The following is a 14,484-nucleotide window of genomic DNA, read 5'->3' as shown; positions in this document are numbered from 1 at the left end:
ATATTGCTTGATTGATCCCGTGTAGCGAGCGTCAGTGACATCTGCCCATCTCGAGATGCCGGTGGGGAAGCTCAAAGCTTTCCAGCAGAAGAGTTCAGGCAGTTTGGTTTGGCTGCTGTGCCACTCTGCAATCACCCTGGATCTAATATCTGCTGCTAATAAAGGTTTAGCAAGTCAACAGGGCTGGAGAATGGCCCCAAGAAGTGTCAAGTAATAACCTATTAGAGTTCATTTTCATTACAACCAGCTGCCAGAAGGGTAAATACTGCACCCATGTGCACCTAAGGCACTGGGAGGGGGAGAGGAAGATGGAAAAGCACCACAACTAATCGCAGGAATATCCAGGGTTCTCACAGCAAATATTTAAAGCAGGGAGGTATGTAAGCAACTCGCCCTGCAGAGCGCAACTCCAGCACCTGCTATGCAGTGAAGGAGCAGGCTTTCCTTCGGGGGACACAAGCCCATCCTTCTCTCTCCTGGAGATTTTCATGCACTTTTATCTGATTTAGCCACTGCCAGAGGCTTTACAATACTAAAAAAATCACTCACTCGTCCAGTCCACACGTAACAACCAAATACCACATCTTCTGCTTTGCTAGCTACACCCTGAACCCCAAAGCTTGTGCTGAGCTGAGGTGCTGGACAGGCAGGCAACCCTACAGGTGGCAAGAGAGCACCCAGCCCCACGGGACAGAGCATCCATCTCCCTGCAGCTCCTTCCTGGGGCTCCCCAGCAGCGCCTCAGAAGCACGTGTGGTACTGCTCATCGCAATTCAGCTTCGGCGAGGCCCTGCTTTGCCCTTGCCTGGCAGATGTTGGAGATTAAGGACCCTGAGCCTGCTGGTGACACTCTCCCACGCTGATCACGTCACCTACCTTCCTCCTGGTAAGTGAATCGGGTTCTGTTCCTTCTGTCCTCCGGGGCAGGTATTTTCTTTGGCCTCTTAGTCATTTATTCAGCTTTCTTGCTCCTTTGTCCCAACTTTCCACAAGTGTTTGTTGTTGGATTTGCTTTTAAAACACGGGGCGGAACACGGTATACTTGTGTTGTTCTCAGCGCAAATCTCTCGTGCTTGCTGCTCCCTTGCTGACACAGCCAAGGGCCTCACTCAGGTTTATTAACCACGGGACTCACCTGGAGTTCCCTGCTAGCTGGGACCTCCGGAACATCCCACACAGTAACTGCTGCCCAAGACACGATCCCCGTTTACAAACCACCGGCTGCAGGAGGGTTCGAAGTAAGTGGCTCTGTTCACCATACTACAGCACCTAGTTTCCTAACTAACCCAGGCCACCAAGGGCACTGACTGCTCAGCCCTTCTTCTTCCACCGTCACTGCTTTTCAGATGAGCAGCAAGCTTCCTGCAAAGCTGTTTTGCTGGCCTAGAAGTGATTTCCTGTCCCAAAAACACAGCCTGTGAAATCTGCTGATCATCTACTTGTAGATACCCAGCTCAAAGTGGCACGATGCCACAATAGCTGGCAAGAAACCTCAACCCTTGCCCCCGTGGCACCATCCCTGCGCTGCCACTAATGGAAGGAGCGGTATCGTCCTGACTTTTTAAATATTTTTCTCCAAACCTTTCTTCTGCAGCCACTTTCTCCGAGGCTGGTGAAACTCCAGCAATGCAGAGAAAACCTCGAAGTCACCGCAAGGAGAAAAAGCCTAACAGGAGAAAAAACTGCCATTTTTTTTGGAGAGGGAAGGCATTACAAGATCCCTCATCAAGACGGGCGGGGGCAGAAAGGGGACTTTCCTATTCACACACAAGATTTGAGCAGCACTGTACAGTCTGCTCGCAGGTTGCTAAGAACGCAGGTATTGGGGCAGATTTTCTTCCTCCCACAAGTCGAGGTTTTTCTGAGCAGCTCTCTTATCATTCTCACAATCTGCTGCAGTTATGAGCATCAGACTTGGTCAGACGAGGTGGCATGAGTCACTGTGGCTGCATGAATCAAATTATCTAGCTCACAAAAGCAAGTAGTTCATCCACAGCGTCTTCCTTTTCCTCCTCCTGTTTTAATTAGAAAACAGAGCTCTCTAAAGCTGTGGCCGCTTCTAATAAAATGCTTGGAGACTTACTGACCAAAAGTACCAGGCAGGAGCAGCTAAATACTGTTATTAACTACCTAATGCTTCTTTTGAGAAAACAATATCTTTCCTTGCTGCCGATGGAGTATGAAATGCCCTTCCCAGCCTTTTCAGGTTGGTGTTATGTGTAAGTGGAGGCTCTCGTGGTGCCAGCCCCCACCACCCACGGCATCATTTTGTCCCTAAGCACAGCACAGCCCTGGTAGCAGCTCCTCTCAGACAGGCAGCATCAATGCAGGATAGCATGTAGAAACAGAGGCATGACAACCCAAACAAGGCAGATTCTGGAAGTGAGGGAATGGCAGGTCGCACCTTTCTAAGTAAATAAATAAATTTTAAAAAGCTATTGCAATTACTTTCCCTTCCACTCGTGTGCTTCCTGCAGCTTCTGAGTTCCTATGCTTCTGCCCAAAACCATTTTTGTTGCCAATCCCCCAGGAAGAGGTGCAATGATCACCATTTTACAGGTGGGGAAACTGAGGCACACACCATCCATCGCTCAGAAGTGGGGAGCTAGCAAGTAATAAACTCACAGGAAGAGCTGACCTGGCTGGGGGGCTCCCTGAGAGGGGCAGCGTGCCTGGCAGGGGACGTGGGGGACACTGGAAGGAAACCCCGACACTGGTTCCCATCGCCTCCGCCCAGGCTTTCATGTAGGTGACGCCACAAATCCAGCCCTGCTGATTACACAGGAATTGTCACAAAAAACACTCCTTCATAAGACTTCAGACCCTTCCTGCTTCCTAAGCAGTGGGAAATACAGTGAGGACAGCCATATTTCAGTGCTAGTCATACTTCCCTTCCTCTGGAAGGAAACTAAGATCATGGGAAAAGCTTTGAAAAAGTGCAAAACGGGTTTGCTGATTTGAGACTGCTGGACAACTGACTGGTTTTCTAGATAAAGGAAACGCAGCCAGATCGCATCCCCTGGTGCCACAAAGCTGTGAAACCACGGCTGCAAAAACAGAGCCTGGGTGCTGCAGAAAAAAAATAAATAAATAAAATCTGGATGACATTGGAGCCTGGAAAACAGAAACAGATGAAATCTGGAAGAGGGACTGAAGGTCAGTGCCTAAAGGGCTTTTGGCAAAGTCTTTGCTCCTGAGCAGAGGGAAGCAGTGGGAAGGACCCTGCTGCACCGGGGGTCCCGGCACGGCCGCAAGCCACTGACGCGATGCAGAGAAAGCGAGGGTGCTCCTAAAATGCAGTAAATTAGGTACTTTCAGCAGCAAAGCGGAAATCACTAATGCTCTGTCCTGACTCATCCTGCCCACCCAGCACTAGTGAAAGCGGGCAGAAAGGAGGGCTGGGAGGGGAGGGGATGTGACCGCTGGAAACATCGCACACGGATGCGCCGGATGCGCCGCAGGGAAGAGGTGTTGCGGGCAAAGATCACTGTTACCAAGGGAACAAAAAAAAAAAAAACACACACCACAATCCAAACCCAAACAGGGCTGGGACATAAACAGGGTATAAGAGCTGCGGGCTGGAAATTAGAGGAAGATTTTAACAGCCAGCAATGGGAGTAATACCAGGACTTCCACAAAATCAAGGGGGCAAAAAGCCGAACAGGTTTCGAGTGGGGCACAGCCGGCCCTAGGAAGGAACGAGGCACGGTGCCCACGGCAGCAGGCATATGGGGACAGAGATGTCCCCCCCTGCCACCGGCCGGACCACAGGGTCCTCAGCACGCTGGCGGAGAGGGCTGGGAGCCTGCGGTGCCTGGGAAGGGAAGCGCAGTTCTCTGGTGTTGATTAAACGTCGGGGGACGCCTGCATGGGAAGGAAATGGGAAGAGGGTCAGGAATCGCATCTGCCTGAGCCTCACGCAGGGAAAACAACCCCAGCCTCGTGCCCTTGCTCTCCTCGTTTATTTTCAGGTTAGTCTTTCTTAACAAAACGGGAGGTGCAGTGGTTTAGGATCCAAGCAGAAAACCTACTTAATTACTTCAATTATTAAATGAAGTATTAATTATTAACCACTCCATTTTAATATTAAGACCAAACAGGCACGAAAACCTGGTTGCGTGACAGCACAGACATTTTAATGGAAACAAGAGGCTTCAGAAACCTTGCTCACCCCCTGGTGAGTTCAATACACGCACGGCACGGCGTGTTCCCCTTCGCAAAGCCCTCCTGCTTGTTTGTGGGGTGCCACTGGCTCCAGAAGGATTCAGGGCGCCTGCTCCTGGAGGTAGAGAAGAGCCCCCAGCCATTTCCACCATGCGTGCACTACGGTGGTCGCAAGGCAAAAAGGGGGAGGCGAGTGTCAGCCTCACATCGAACCCCTTGGAAACAGGCCTCTCCGTTCCTGAAAGCTTCCCAGCAGTCCCTAATTTGGGAGAATTTGCAGGAAGGAGCGAGCTGGCAGGGCTGCGTGCATGCACTCGGCTGCAGACCCGTGTCCCATGCCCAAAGGCGGCCACACCAGGGCACCCCGTGCCAAGGCTGTGCCTGGTGGCCCCACTCCATCCCACTGCTGCCACCACTGCCCCTCGCCATCCCGCTGCCTCACTCGGGGCCACCAGGCCTACACGGCATGGCCAGGCCCTCCTGTCCCCACCGCAGAGAGCAGCACACGAGCTGGGAAAGCGGCTTTTGTAGCCACCGCTGCTTTCTGCTGCCTGCTCACGACCTTTCCGACCCCAAACTTTCCAGTCATAAATACACCAGGGAATGGCAGGAAACTTGCTTTTCTGATACTTCTCCCCTGCTTCTCAGCGAGCCGTGTCCGGCGGCTCGCTCTCCCTGCGCCAGCCCCCGGCCGCCTCTCCCGGCTCCTCTGAGATATTTCAGGCACGCAACAAAATCTGCTGCAGCACAAAAGACCCTAAAAACTCACAGCCAAGGCTCAGGAAGCACCACGAGCCGCAGATCAGGCCTTGGGGGCAGCTGCGCCTCCTGAGTTCCCTTGGTACCACCACAGATTTTATTATTATTATTATTCTTTCTTGACGAAAAGCAGCTTGATAAGAACAATTCCCACACCAACCGCAGCCCCACGCCCACTCGGCTTCCTCCGTGCAGCAGGGACAAAGCGCCGGGAGCTCGGCGCACGGCGCTGAGATGGGGAAGGAAGCGAGGGCAGGAGGAGAGGAATGAGAGAAAAACCTTTTCCCCCTTTTTTCCTTGTCTTTGAAAATGCCCGTGGAACTGCCACCGGTCCCCCTGAGAGCACAAAGCCCTGTCAGACCCCACAGTGAGGATGCTGAGGCGCGGTGACCTGCATCCACACAGTGCTGAGCACCACCAGCAGCTCCCCTGTCCCCCTGGCTCCAGCAGGCAGGGATGGGAAGAGGGCACAAGGAGGCAGGGATGGGGAGGGGGCACAAGGAGGCAGGGATGGGGAGGGGGCACAAGCAGGCTGGCAGCGCTGCCCAAACCCACTCTCCACCTGGACAAGAATTTGGATGCCTCCTCACTGCCCCATGGCTGATGCTGCCAGCTGATCAGGGGACCCTCAGCTCCTCCTCCTGCCCTGCCGCAGGAGCTCAGCACGGCCAGGACAGACACAGAAAATGGTGGAAGACTGGTCCCATAATGAGCTCCTGGGCTAGGGGAGTGAAAGGGGGAAGAGGGACCTGTCAGGCCTGGTGCACCCACGGCTTGACCAGCTGCCTGCAGTGAGCCCACGCATATGGCAGGGCCTTGGCCTTCAGATCTCACCAATTGTCCTCTCTCAATTTACCACAAACACTACCAGACCTACCCAAGTTATAACCAATACAATCCCCCCCAGCCAGACCCCAGGATAACCACGCTGGCTCCAGGGCCCCGGCGAGCAGAGCCGTGGGCAGCAGTGAGGCACCAAGCCCGGGCTGCACATGCGAGGCAAATCCCCCAAAAGCAGAAGCAGCCGGGGCTGGACTCTGGCAACTCTCCTGCTGGAGAAGCAGCGCAGGGCAAAGGGCACCACAAAGGGCCCCTCTCACAGGGCTACCCCCGGCCCCCAGCGCACCGCTTCTGCCCCCCCGATCTCTGTGACACCAGGTGCTGCTCACAGCCTCTCCTACGCATGCAGAAATTGCACAGCCAATTAAAAAAAAAAAAATTGATCCAAATACAAGGTTTTAGGAGAATTTCCTCTGACCCCTCTCTCCCTTTCATGCGTTCAGCCACTTCTGCTTGCTCCCACCTCTCATGCACACAGCTGTGCCCGCGGGCTCCCTGGCGCAGGGCACTTTTTTTTTTTTTTTTTTTTTTTTTTGCTAAGATTAAGCCATTATCACACGAGGGACTTGATGATGTTGGCACAGCCTCTTTGGCCAGGGGATGGGGTCAGCACCGAGGCTCGGCCAGGGCAGGGCACCTCAGGCTTTCTCCTCCCCCCGCCCGTCCCAGCGCTGCTTTCCACGAGCCCCCCTTGGCAGGAGCCGCAGCTGGCACACGTGGGTGGGAGACGCCGGGGATTTCAGCCTCCACAAACAAACGAGGATCCAAAATCTGTTCAGAGTTCTGCTGCAAGCAGGCCAAAAGCAGTGTTTTCCCTTGCAGAGTTTGCCCTAGATGGAAAGGGGCCCGGGAGCGTGCCGGGGGCTGAGCACCAGCTCCGGAGCGAGGCGGCACCGAGCCAGCCCAGAGCAGCAGGAGAGGAGCAGGGGGCTCCAGCTCTGCCCCAGCAAGCAGTGTGAGGGGGGGAGAAAATCCCCATGGGAAATGCCTGCCAACGAAGAGGGAGAGTAAAAATCTGGGGAGGTCCTGGAGCTGGGAGAGGTTTGGAGCAGTGTGTCACCAGCCAGACACGCACCTGGGCAGGATGGAGGATCCAGCCTGGCGTGGGGCTGGCCGTGGGTTTTCAACTCGCGTTTGGCACCACGAGGCGTTGTCATAAGCTGATCTCTGCCCCCATGCAGAGGAAAAGGCTCCGGCCATCAGCTGTGAGCCAAAGCCCCTCCCTGGGCTGGCGTACAAAGCCTCAGGCAATGTGCTGCAGGCCCCAGGGCGCTTACCTCTGCTGCTTTTGTTTGTAAATGAAGAGTACAGCGTCAAACTTTCCTGAATGAGCCAAGCTGGGCCCGCTCCCTTGCGGTGACAACCCAGGGCTGCTTTATCTCCACCTGCACACAGCCCGCGCTCCGCTCACACCCATGACCCCTGCGGCCAAGCCGAGCAGGGAAAAGGGAAGAGGCCAAACGCCTCTTCCGATGAGCTGGGGCCACCGCCATCACACCCAAAATGAATCAGACCAGCCAACAACACGAAGCCCACACAGTGCCTGCACACTGCATCGCTTCCACAAGCTCCAGCCTTCCACAAACTTGGCCTCGCCACGCTCGTTTGTTGTTTGTTCATTTTAATTTGCACCAGTGGCACCTGTAATACCCCCAGCAGGCCACGGATCACGGCACGAGACGTTCCACCAACAGAATTAAAGTGCTCTTGTTCAGAAGTTCAAACAAGGGAGAAACCAAATGTGAAGTGTTTTTATGTGCAAAGGAAGGACAGGAGGAAGGAGCTGCATGCATTAAGCATCAGTCCCGTTCGGCAGGGACTGTCAGTGTCTGTAAGCTCAAGGGTGCTGTTATTCCCAGACGAGGAATCACGGGGCCGACCGATACAGCCAGCATTTATGTTAACAAACGGGAGTAATCTGCCAGACCTGAGCTCTGTCTCTACATACCTTCCTTCTCCCCCGCCTCCAGAAAAATCCCCGCACACCACAGTACTCCAATTTGGCTGGTTTAACGACCAGACAACATTCCTCAGAGTCGAATAAAACTGCCCTGCTGCCTGGATCCTGCACCCGGGTCACTGCTGAGCCCTCCTCGGCAGGAACACGAGCCTCCAAGCATCAGCAACACCTCCCACACGGGTCCTTCGTCACCCGCAGCTGCGCCCAGGGCTCAGCGCGGCTGCCACCGGCTCTCCATTCAGAGCTGTGCATCTCCTGCCAGGGGCATCTCGCGTCCAAAGTCTGCAGCTATGGCCCCACTGCTGCCAGCAGTTTCCAAACCAGACTTCTCCACAATGCCTGCTTACAACTCGGGAGCGCGGTGCCTGCCAGCTGGAGGGCTGACAGCGATCTCGCACAGCACAGAGCAGCGCTCAGGGCGCAGAGCAGCCCGGGGCAGCTCGGAGCGAAGGGTGCTGACCCGCTGCAGGAGCGGGGCTGGGCTGTGCCCATCCTCACGATGCCTGCACCAGCCCCCAGGGGCCAGGGCAGCTCGGCGAGGGCTGCAGGCATGCTGCCAGGGGCACGTTCACATGCAGCTCCAGCAAAACAGGTGCCATGGAAGCAGCTTGCGGCTGGGTTGCACATAAAGCAGACAATTACCAGGAGAAAAGAGCACCCAGTTGTTCCCCTGCCAGCCTGCAGATGGATTTAAGGCACACGGGAATTGGACCTCCGGGCCAGGCATCGCTTTGGCCAAACGCCGCCTCCTTCACTGGCCACCGGGAGAGCCCCTGGCAGCACAGCAAAAGAAGTATTTAGTGAACTCGCTTGAGAAATCTTGAGGATGATGAGCTATTTTGCAGCCAAGCTTCACATAAACATGTTGATAGTGATGTTAGCATCAGCGCTGGTGATGAGCGCGGCTGCACGGCAACGGCAGGCCTCTCTGACCGCTTCAAGAAAGCCTCTTTCTTGCAAGGCACATGTTTAATACAAGATCTGCGTCTGCTGCCAGCCACATTCATACCAAAATCTGCTCACCTCATATATCTTCTATACATCCCCAGATTTGGGTGAAGTGGGAGCAGAATTGCACAACTCTCTCAATGAGTTTGGTGCTGTCATGCTCTTTGCAGCAACCTCTGTCCTGCCTTCACCTGAAGGCTCAGAGTCTGATAACACGAACCAAGGCCAGCATTGTTGCAGTTACAGCACCCTCAGGTCAGACGTGGCCAAAAGCTTTGGCTTTCACAGCTTTGGTGAGGTTCATCTGAAACGGACCCCTTTCCTCCACCCTACCTGGGGGACAAATCTGCACCCCGCTGCCACCCTGGGCGCAGAGGCCAGGGGACATCCCAGCACCTGAAGCCAATGTTACCTCTTGCTCGCAGAAGCCCTGCTGCACACCACGTCCCCTGGGCACCTCGTGGGGAAAGGCCAGCCCAAAGCTGCTCTGCGGACGAGGAACAGCCTCACCAACAGCCCCGTGCTGCTCAGGAGCTGAGATACGAACACACCAGCAACAACAGCATCCGATCAGCCTGACCTGCTGGGAGCAACACTCGGTTTGGGACACGTGGCTTTTAGCCCCATGGGTGCAGTCACAGAATAAAGCCTGCACGCTCATCCCCAGCGATCAGCCTTGACACGGCCGTCCCACTGATTCACAGCGCTCAGCAGCCTTGTTGGCTGCTCGAGAAAACTCAGGCTTGAGCAGCTCCTCGCTGCAGCCAGAGGCTGATCAGCTGCCAGCCCCGAGCTGAGCAGCCCTGTGCCGCCTGCAGTCGGCTGCACAAACACACAAGAAGCTGCCACAGACACCAAAGGCTTGTCCTAGCAGAGGAGACCAACTCCTGTTGAAGCACCTGAAGACATTTCATTAAGTTCAAAGCAGCAACCATTCCTCCTCAGTTATTGCTACTACCCTACATCACTTAGACGCACTGACCAGTTACAACCTGTCATGATTCTCATGGTCATTCCCGTGCAATAATTAACGTTTTATTAAAACTCCGGAGCAAGCACTCCACAGCATAATGAAAACTTGTGCCTTCCACAGCAAAGAGCCGGGATCTGTGCGCAGTACAAGCTCTGCAAAGTCTTCCCCATCCGCTTGGAAGGCACAAAGGCGTGGGAGTTGAACAAGGATCAGTATTATCCACTAAACCACAGGATGAGCTTGCAGGAACTGGCAGGCTGGATTGCTTCCAGTAGCTAAAGAAGGCAAATAGTCCAGCCCAGCTCTCTCATGCCAGATATGCCGAGTATCTATGGTCTTAAGAATGCAATGACAACCCATCCCCATCCTGAGAACCAGACATCTCCTTCAGCACACCCCTCGCAGTGCATCTGCTCAGAGGCAGAGCAGTGCTAACAAACTTCATTTTCCTGAATTAGGCATTTAAAAGGCACATTGAACGCAGCGCTTTCCTTCTATGTCTAACAGTCTTCTGGCTCATAGGGAAAAGAGCTGGCAAAACTCAAGGAAGGCTGACAAGGAATGAAGTGAAATAAACCCCGTCTTGTAAGGAGACAGCAACTGGGAGCAGCCACAAGCCCTGCACAAAGGCGTAGCCGGGGGTTGCCGGGAAGGTCTCAGGGGAGGTGGAAGGGGCACGGCGCTCACGTTGTGGTAACGCAGCAGAAGGATGGTTTAGCCAGGGGTGAATCGGGCTTCTTCCAGGGGAAGCAACCCAAGCCAACCATGGTTAAAAGTGTCCCACACCAGCTGGGGCTTCCTGCAGAGCTTCTGCTCCCCAAAATGGGGACCTTTTTGCAGCTCCCTCATTACCGCTCCTGATCTTTTACAAGGCAGTAACTCTACCTTTCGGCCACATCTGAGGACTGGATGTCTTTCTCCTATCACAAGGGCTCCCCCAGCGCACACCAGTCACCCCACGATGAATTTCCTGCCCCAGCAGTTAGACCTGTTAGACATTCGCAGGGTGTGCTTGGTCGGCGTTTCCCTTTGGGGCCTCTCGTGGGGGAACCACACACACCGGCAGGTCCCCTAGGAACAGCCACGGTGTCACCCCGGAGCAGAGAGCCACAGTCACATTTTGAGGACAGCAAAATCTCCAAGCCTGGCAATGAGAAAGCCCCACAACGCGTTATCTGTGCTTTTGCTTCCTTTCCCTTCCAACCTTCACACCCAGAGCTGGGGGCTCCTTGCAGCCAAGCCCGCGCCCAGCGAGCACTTTCAGCTTGAGGGCCAAGAGGAGCCCCCGTGGATTACACCCAGGGGCTCCATTTCTCATCAAAAAGCAGCGTGTCAGAAATCACTAGAAGGGCAAGGGGCTGTTATTCACGGCCCAGATTTATTGTCACCCTCCTTCCCCAGGGCCCCTGGAAACACGTGCCAGATCTCAGCGTCTGGCTTCAAGGCAGAGCCACGAAAACAGCTCCAAGCCCGCGTGCTGCTCCTCCACTGCCCCGCTCCACCCAGCCCCCAGAAGCTCCCAGAGGTGTGGCATCCTCCTCTGCCTGCCAGCACGGAGATAAACACGACTCCCACGCTTTCACGGAGAGGAAAACCTGATCGTGGTGCCTTTGGTGCCGCAGATGTGCGGGTCAAGCTCCTGCGGCATCCTGAACTGGTGGAAAGCTGCATCTGCAATACGGGTTTAGGGAGGCACAGGAGTTGTCGACAGAAATAAGAGGCAAGGGACTTCAGGTAGAGCCACACAAGGAAGCCAAAACTCCTGGGGATGAACTTTGCTGTTTCTGTTGGCTTGATCATTTTGCTATACCTGAACCTACAAGACAATTGTGCACCCTGAGCTACTCCTGAGGAGCATGGATGCTGCACAGCCTGGTTTTCTTGGCACCTTTCCTGATGGATTTTTGTAGGTCCAGACTGTCATAGAACCACAGAATGGTTTGGGTTGGAAGGGACCTTAAAGACCACTTCATTCCAACCCCCTGCCATGGGCAGGGACACCTCCCACCAGCCCAGGCTGCTCCAAGCCCCATCCAGCCTGGCCTTGGGCACTGCCAGGGATGGGGCAGCCACAGCTTCTTGGGGCAGCCTGTGCCAGTGCCTCACCGCGCTCTGAGTAAAGAGTTTTTCCTAATGTGTAATCTACACCTACCCTCTAGTTTAAAGCCATTACCCCTTGTCCTGTCACCACACCCCCTGACAAACAGTCCCTCCCCAGCCTTCCTGCAGCCCTCTTTAGGCACTGGAAGGCCTCTGTAAGGTCTCTCTGGAGCCTTCTCTTCTCTAGGCTAAATAACCCCAACTTTCTCAGCCTTTCTTCATAGGAGAGGTGCTCCAGCCCTCTGAGCATCCTCGTGGCCTCCTCTGGCCGCCCTCCAACAGGTCCCTGCCCTTGTGCTGGGGGCCGCAAAGCTGAACGCAGGGCTCCGGGGGGGGTCCCATGAGCGTGGAGTAGAGGTGAGCAATCCCCTCCTACCTACTCCGTGTCACACACTCAGTGACTTCTGAAATCATGAGCCCACGTTTCTAGAGGGACACCTCCAGCCAAGTACCAAAGCACGTTTTGGGCACCCTGCCTACACACGCTCCATTTTCAGCTCCCAGCACTTCTCCAGCAGCATTAGGCACTGGGCCGAGCTGCAGCCACTGTCAGAGCTCAGCACCCACCTCCTCCCTCCCTCGGCGCTGCCCAAGGCTCTCCAGCAGCTCTGCATCTTGCACGGGACAGTCGACAAGCTGCGGATCGCACGTCCCGGCCCCATCCATAAAGCAGGGCTGTTTACATAACCCGAGGGAAACGCCGAGCGCAGCAGAATTGCCAGGGAAGACGCTTTCAGCTGCTGGAGTCAGTGGAGCTGAGAGCCCACGTCAGCTGAGAGAGTCTGTCTTTAACTCTTAACATTAAAAGGACAACTTCCTATTCAGCAGAAAACAGCCAAGTCCTCGCAACGCAAGATCCTCCTGTTCACACCAGATACAGCTGATGAGCAGGGTGTAAAATCCAACAGGCCACTTCCAGCGCTTCCTGAGAGAGACCAGCTCCCCGCCGAGCAAATTCTGCGTCTCTGGTGGAAAACAGGAGGGCCTTTCTGTTCTGTTTTGTTGTTGTTTTTTTTTCAATGCTTTCTTTTCCAAGCCAGGAAAATGATTGAAAACCAGACCGGCTTTATTGTTTAAATCCATGCAATACGAATGGAGAGGGTCATGAAGGGGGTATTTTTGATGGGTTAAGTGATGGATCAGACATGCTAACTCAGAAATGCTCGTACCCGCACATAAGCCTCACAACAGCATAACAGATACTGGCAATCCTGGACATTAATTCATTTTCTATTTCCTAAAGACAAGAAAAATACTTGCCCATCCAAGAGGACGTGCAGAGGTAAGTCAGGGACCCGTGAGCTAAGACCCAAAGCAGCCAGAGGGAAAGGCGTGAGGGTCACTGGGAGCTGAGGACCTTGCGGCAGAAGCAGGCTCTCGGTGCAGGGCAGCCGTGAAACACCGGGGCGAAAGCCTTGGGCTGCTGACAGCAGCAGAGTCGGCCTGGAGCAAGCCATGCTGAGGACTTCCCTGAGGGACTCCAGGTGCTGTCAGTGCAGCAGCAGGCGCTTGACAGCGATCCCAGCCCTGCCCAGCACTCAGCACTGCCAGGGCAGGCACCAGCCCCCTTAACCTGTGCTCACACACACGGTCCCAGGGGATGTCCGCACGAGCACGGGGTTTCACAAGTACAACTGAAAGAAACAAGTGCCTGTACTGCTCTACCTGTGATATTCCTATATTCTGAAAATATAGGAGTAAAACCTTCCAGTAGCAACATCTCCTATCTCTCCTTTTTTTTTTTTTTTTCAACTAGACAAAGAGATGCTAAACCTTTATTTGTTAGAATATACAGCTTCATCAGTGCAGGGAGGCTTCTTGGGGAGGATGGAATTTTGGATTGTGCTCTGCAAAGAGGCAGATTTGGATTAATTTGTATCCCACTGACTAAAGCACCCCACTGCCAACGGTAGCAGAGGACCGTGGGCTTCGGAGGGCAGTGGTGCCTCCAAGCCTCTCGCGTGATCCTAGCCCTTCTCACGAGTGTTGCCATACTCTGTGCGTCCTGCAGACACTGCTGACTTGCACAGTTTAATGTAATTACTATTACATTATTACAATATTACACTATTACAAACGGGGAAGGAAGCATGAGAGAGTTCCATTACTCCAAGAGCTTCTCCCAGGTGGCCAGAGGCAAGCGAGGGCACAGCCCTGCTGCTGCCGGTCCTGCTGAACCCCCAGCTCCTCCTGCATGCAGCTCCCAAAGTGACAGAGGCATCGTCGTAGTGCAGAGAAACAACCTGAACTCCAACTCAAACCAAAGTGAACTCCTGCTCAAGTTCAGGCAAATTCTGCCCCCTAAAGCTATCCTTCATTTACACTGCCGTGCCCTAAGGATTTTAAGCCAGAAGCAGCAAAATTTGACAGTAAAAGCTTACACTTCGGATGCATTTGTATGTCAACAGCTAGCACTTTTTATTTCATGGGAAAATCCATCAGCCAGAACGTCCTGAGCACAGCCAAGGTGCCTTTGAACGGGACTTCTGACACAGGACCGGATTTCCCATTATTTATGTTGTGCAATGTTCACCGCTTGCTGTTGTCGGGGCACAGAGTGGCTCTGGCCAGCAGCAGGGCACTAGCAGCCAGATAGAGAAGGCTCAGCCTTGCACAAAAGAGTTTGACAAGGAAAAGGAATAAATAACTGGCTCGGTTTGGCTGTAGCAGTGCTGCACAATGAGCCCTCTCAATGCAGAAAATCAGGGCCGGGCTGTCTGGGCGCTGCTCAGACTCCCAG

General features: G+C 54.2%; 1 protein-coding gene across 7 annotated transcripts in view; it reads right to left on the bottom strand.

Moving 5' to 3' along the window:
* Positions 1-14,484, bottom strand: part of SEPTIN9 (septin 9) — a 129,568-nt gene that overhangs the window by 66,944 nt on the left and 48,140 nt on the right. Inside the window, exon 1 of one of the 7 annotated variants that reach the window (XM_040530143.1) lies at positions 7,712-7,727. The exons of the other annotated variants lie outside the window; for them this stretch is intronic. The gene's annotated coding sequence lies outside the window, so the exon portion shown is untranslated. Of the gene's footprint in view, positions 1-7,711; positions 7,728-14,484 lie in introns of those variants that run through there. 7 annotated transcript variants of the gene reach the window in all.

The sequence above is a fragment of the Cygnus olor genome, chromosome 18 (assembly GCF_009769625.2).
Source record: "Cygnus olor isolate bCygOlo1 chromosome 18, bCygOlo1.pri.v2, whole genome shotgun sequence".
Taxonomy (NCBI): Eukaryota; Metazoa; Chordata; class Aves; order Anseriformes; family Anatidae; genus Cygnus; species Cygnus olor.
Note: the sequence above shows the minus strand (reverse complement) of the source record. Positions and strands in the feature narration are given on the sequence as shown.